This window comes from Astatotilapia calliptera, chromosome 16 (assembly GCF_900246225.1).
Source record: "Astatotilapia calliptera chromosome 16, fAstCal1.2, whole genome shotgun sequence".
NCBI classification, from domain to species: Eukaryota; Metazoa; Chordata; class Actinopteri; order Cichliformes; family Cichlidae; genus Astatotilapia; species Astatotilapia calliptera.
The window spans coordinates 33581337-33587336 of NC_039317.1; positions in this window are offsets into that span (position 1 = coordinate 33581337).

The window sequence follows — 6000 nt, forward strand, 5'->3', positions numbered from 1 at the left end:
CTCTCGTTTACACATCATGTCAGATTTATACCTTCGAGGAGATTTGCGCCCCCGTGTCCCTCAGTGTGTCTGTAGGTAGGAGGTGTATTCTTGCTCTGGGACATTGGAGATATGCATCTGCCTGACTCTGCATTCTCCGTTTTCTGTGACTCACCGCCCAGAAATCCACTCTGGTAGGTCTTCGCACACACATTCGCACACATATACAGACATGACAAATCCTGGGCTTCCACCGTCATGAGCTCACTGAAAAACAGCTGCCATTTGCTCACTGAGGTCAAATTAGGGAGAAACCATACTGCCTGTCTGTCTCCTTATCGGAATATATTCCTAAATATGCATCAGTATTCTGCTTTGTCCTCCCAGCTGCATTTACTTTTTCTTTCTGTTAGTCAAAGAACGAGTTTGGTTTAGCTGAACCTACATCTTCGTTTAGTAGCTGGGGTGTTAACGACAAAACCAGTGGAGCAGCAAGTTAACTGTAATCAAACCACACAGTTTTGAAATGTTGATAATATTTACTCACTGAATTTGGAAACTTGTGAACACATGGTGGATGAAAACTGAACCAGGACTCTAGTTTGTAAGCTAGTTTGGATGTTGGTAAGGCAGAGGCTGCATTGTGTTTAAAACCAGTGCGGTTATTTAACTCTTTCTGTCAGCTCTACAGTAACGTTGACGTGTACACACTTGATGCTAAAACCTATAATCTATCAAGAGGGGACGTTAAATTGGCCTTAAGAGGTTGGGAATGCATTATGTAAATGAATTTAATCACAAAAAAAACATGTGCATGTTTGCTCCTGTAAATGTGTGTGTTTCTGCATGTTTCTTTGCATGCATTTCATTTGGCTCAGCATCCTATCTAACTCAAAAACTTTTCTCCTCCCTTCCCTCTGGGAGAAACACATCACACACACACACACACAGAGGTGGGCCCATCAAACGGCAGGCTTTTCCCAGTGTGGTATGGTTAAATGATAGAGCATGAGCTCAGCGGCGGTTAGGCAGAGGACTGGAGGGCAAAGAGGAAAAACAGTCAGCTGCTTGGATATGAAGGCAAAGAGGGAGTGATGAATCTACACAGAGAAAGAGGAGAACAAGGGATGGATAGATGCAGAGAGGAAAGAAGGCACTGCTATGCAGTTCAGATTTGAGTTTATTTTATCCACACACGTGTTTCTATCATGCCACAACCTCATGACTGAGGGTTAGACTCCAAATCCACCGCTGAAAGCTCATATTGTGGATTTTGTGTAGACTGACGTTTTGAGGCCATTTGCATGATTACTGCTAAAGTTCTCATCCAGCAGAGGAAGTGCTTGCATGTGTGTGCTATGCTATTGACAGGAAGTAGAAAGATTTTGACACCACTGAAGAAATGTTCATAAGTTGCTGCTTTTCTTTCTTCTTTATATGATCTTTTCTGTGTGAGCACACTCTGTCCCTCCTCCTCCTCCTCCCTATGCTCACCTCCTTCTCTCCTCTGTGTTTGAACTCTGCTTAGTGTTGATACAAGAGCTACATATATGAACCCCCTCCTCTAATGACCCACAGTGGGGATCGCAGTGTTTAAGACAACACAGCGAGGGATCTTTGGTTTGTTATTTCTGGCTATGATTCATAAACCCTTTAGCATAAATGAACCGTGACTGACTCCAGGTCCCTCGAAAGGGTCTCACATTCTCACTGACATCATGTTGGGCTGAGAGTTCGGTGAGATTAGGTTTACATGTGTAACTGGAAGTTATAACTCTGTCACATTCATGACATCACTGAGATATCACAGCGCTGCGCTGAATCGGTTTGATCCTCAACAAGTCATTTAAGCTTTACAGCCAGTTTGACAGGTGATACTACTTTGTGTGTTTTTGTCTGTTGCCTGCACGTTGTTTGACTTTGACAGTAATTATCTTGACGATGTGCTGGGAGAGGCTGATAAGAGGTTCTCCTACAGTTTGAACCCTCCATTTACCAACAGATTTGAAAAGCATGATGCTGATTTATTCTTTCAGTATCTCTTAAGAACATAATAGTGCTCATGGGTGATGTCGGTGTTAGCCTTTGTACACACAGCCTTGAATGTGAAATGGAATATTCCTGGATTTAAGGAACGCTTACAGGCCAAACTTAACTGACTCATCTTTGTCTAAATCGCTGATGCGAAGGAGAAGCACGATGAGATGGGGGCAGGCAAAAGATAGAGATTAGAGAAGGGCTGGAGGAGGGGGAGGAGGTGAGAGTAGAGGAAGTGAGCGTGGATAAGAGAGATGTCTGAAAAAGAGAAACAGAGTGGAGGAGGAGGAGGGAGTCTGATATACTGATTGTGGACTCAAGTTTAGTCTGGAAAACTTCCAACCCTGTGACAAAGGGGGAAAACCATGCTTGGGGTCATTCTCTTCTCTTTTCGTAAAGCCTCTGTTTGCTCAGAGAAGCTGCCAAGCTGAGCCGTGCTACACCTCTGAATCTTTACTTTCTAAAACTGGGCCTCCTTATTATCTTTGGTACAGGCATCATCAGAAAACAAGTCCTGTGGGGAGGAGGGCTTCGTGATGTTTTTAGGTCAGTGCAATTAACATGCTCATTTTGCACACCCCTTTGTGCATGGGCGTACATATGTATGCTCCTGGGTAAAAGTCTAGTTCAGTCTTTCTTTACAATGTGGTTCAGTAGTTCTGGAATTACAGAAAATGAGAAAAAAATGCTTTCGGGAGGTTTTTGTGGATTTCTGTGCTGTAAAATCAGAAAATCAAAATGTATTTCATGCATCCTTTTTGGAAATGTGAAAGGTCTGTATTCTTACACAAAGTGTTGTGGATTACGCTCTCTCGTGTACATAACATGTGAAAGAGCCCTGGTTTGATCCCAGGATGAAGCACAAATCGCTTTGGGCTCTCTCAGGAAAAGCATCTGGCATTAAAAATGTGCCAAATCAAACATGTGGAGCAGCCCCTGGCGAATAAGCTGAAAGTAGCTTTAATACTTCTGTATCAGTAAGTAAAATCAAACTGCCTTAGCGAGAGTTCAGTAATTTATGTTGTTGATTCTTAAATTGCACCCAAACAGCAAAGATTGTGCCAAAGACAACAGTTCCTTAAATGGCCGAGGCCGGCTTCAGAAGTGAGTCAGCTCTTGTTGGCTCCCATGGCAAAAGATTCAACTGTTCCCGAAGAAAGAAACGTGTTTACAGCACGGGACAAAAAATGATTGCGGTTCTTAACAGTGTTGTTGGTGGCAACTGTTGCAGTTATTATGCTTCTACCTGTTTCTCCAGCTAACTGAGAAACCTCACTCGACCTCTTATCTGTGCTTTCATTGGTTGGTAATTGATATTTTTTGATGATGTTATACGGGAAATTATAAGGCTTGGTCTGCAGTTTATTTTAGAGATTGTCCAGAAGTTTTCACTTCAGGTTTGTGATGAAAAACTGATGATTTATGTCAATTTTCACTCATTTTCAGGAAACTGTGCTGGAGTAGTGCCCAGGGTACACTTTGCTAAGTAAGCTCAGTAGCTAGCTGATAATTTGGTGCTCCAGCCTTTTGTCCAAATAAGGTAACTTCTGGCTCCCAAAAACAAAACATGGTCACAGGCCCCCTGGGACTGTGAGGATACATAAATCCAGCCATAAATGGCCATTGGAAAATATAATAAATCTATATACAGTCATGTAAAGAAGAACGTTTTCAGACGACTGTATTAGACGACTCTTTTCTGCTTAGAGGTAACATTTTCAGTTCAGTTGGAGCCCTGAGGAGATGTCACTGTGTCACTCTGTCAAATGTTAAGCAAATCCTTGAAGTTATTGCAGTTGCTCTGGCGTATTTGCAGAACGGATTACAGTGGATATGATTTACAGATTCAGTTTCAAATAGCATAAAGTCCGGGGTGCGGAAACAGCTTCTCTTTGTTTGTTTATAAAGGAGAGGATGAAGCCACTGATTGAAACCGGAGAAAGGGAGGACAGAGAGAAGGAGAGAGAAAGCTGAGGGGAGGATACAAAAAGATTAAAAGGGACAGAAGATAAAACATGACAAATTAGGGCCTCATCTGTTTGTCTTTGATCTTCAAAAATTCTCAAAGGAGAAATTTGTTTTCTGCCTAGCAACCCCAGAAGAAGGCTAATTAAGAGTTTATCTCGACTGGTAATGGCTAGCTTGAGAAGAGATGGTTTTACTGGCTGAAATTTGTGTGTATGTACGTGCGCGCACACACACACACACGCACACAGACTTCCTTTAACTCCAAGGCCAGAGCCCATCCTGCTGTTATGTTATCATGCTGTACTAATTGTAGTGACTTACAGGGCGATGGAAATATGGTAGACGCACACAAAAGCACGCACTGATTCACAAAGATCAATGCGCACACATTTACACAAATCATTTCTTTTTATAGTTACTGCGAGGCAGATTGACTGATTAAAGGTTTTAGCTGAAGGATGAATAAAAACATAAAAGCTCTCAGATCAACTCGGGTCATCCAGACTGGGAGGAGTATGAGAATGATTACAGAGGAGAAGAAGAAGAGACAATGGGCAGGAAAAGAAAGGGACAGCAGTTGTAGAAAATATAAGAGAGACCATAAGGAGCAAAAAGCAAAGAGGGAAAAACTGAAAAGAAGAGTGGGTCAAGTTTTGTGTGAGACCAACTCCCTCCTCTGCAACTCCCAAAAGTCCCTGTAATCCCCCCCGTGGCTGTTTGGATAAATGTGTTTGGCAGATGTGGTGGTCGCTATCAAATCTGATCAGCAGAAATCAAGAAGAAATTAGGGTTGACTCAAACAGACGAGGTTGTTGGTTAAAAAAACATTATACTGAAGAACGAGGAAAGAGTTTAGTGTGAGAAAATGGATGTGAGAAACCAAGTGAGCCAGAGTGGGAACCTGGCCTGGAAAAGACAGAAGAGGGCATGTGTGAAAATACCAGCCAGTCTTATATAATGAATAGCTTTTACATGTGTCTGCGCCTGCTCTTTGTTTGTTTGCACACAGTATAACCTTAGCCTGTGATATAAGATATGCTAAAACAGTGATTTTAGAGTCATTTGTAGTAAATCTGAGCAGTAAGTCAGTAGCTTGAATTTCTAATAGTTGCTTTTTATTGCCTTCAGTGTTTTCCTTCATGCACCATTATGGAAATATGTCTCTAAAGGAAACTATGGAGGGGATCTCTGGAAGTGTTTACACAGCCACTGTTGTGTTTCTGCACTCTATTTCAAGTCTGTACAATTACATATTAAGGGACACAATGCTTTGCTAATCCCATATTATTTAAGACTTTGTGAGTACACCGATGTCTGGTGTTTGTGGCTTTCTTTTTCATTGGTGGGATCATTTGGATAAACACGAGTTGGTGGGCAAAGCAAAGGGTTTGTTTTCAATGGGTGTCATTTTACGGTGGACATATGTTGTTTCAAACAACAGAACGTTAATGTTGCAACGTCTGAGGCACACACACACACACACACACACACACACACACACACACACACACACACACACACACACACACACACACACACACACACACCAGACCATGTCCTTCTATGGTGGTGAAAGGGTCTCAGAGTCTTGAGAACATGAAGTGGTGAATCATTGTTTTTTTCCACAGACATACAAGCAGCAAGTTCTTTTTTCTTCTTTTTGTTGTATCCTGTCTTGTGTTGGTTGTCAAACTGCTCAGCTGATGACAACAGTACACACAGTTACAAAGAAGTGAACTGAAATCAGTGCAAAGACTCTCCTTTGAATTCTTTCCTCTGTGATTTTCCCTTTAGCCGAGCCAGACAATCAAACCCAAGTGATCAGTTTTGTTGTTTCCTCTGTTTGTTAGCACTCGGGCCACATACACGTTGCAGATCTGCGTCACATATGGATTTCAAAATGCTAACCTAAACTAAAACCCAGTGAAATCATCAAAATTCAGGAAAGGTGGCGCGACAGTTTGAATGAATCAGTTCTTGTTTCTCAAGACGGGACTTTTGGAAAGTGCAAAATAT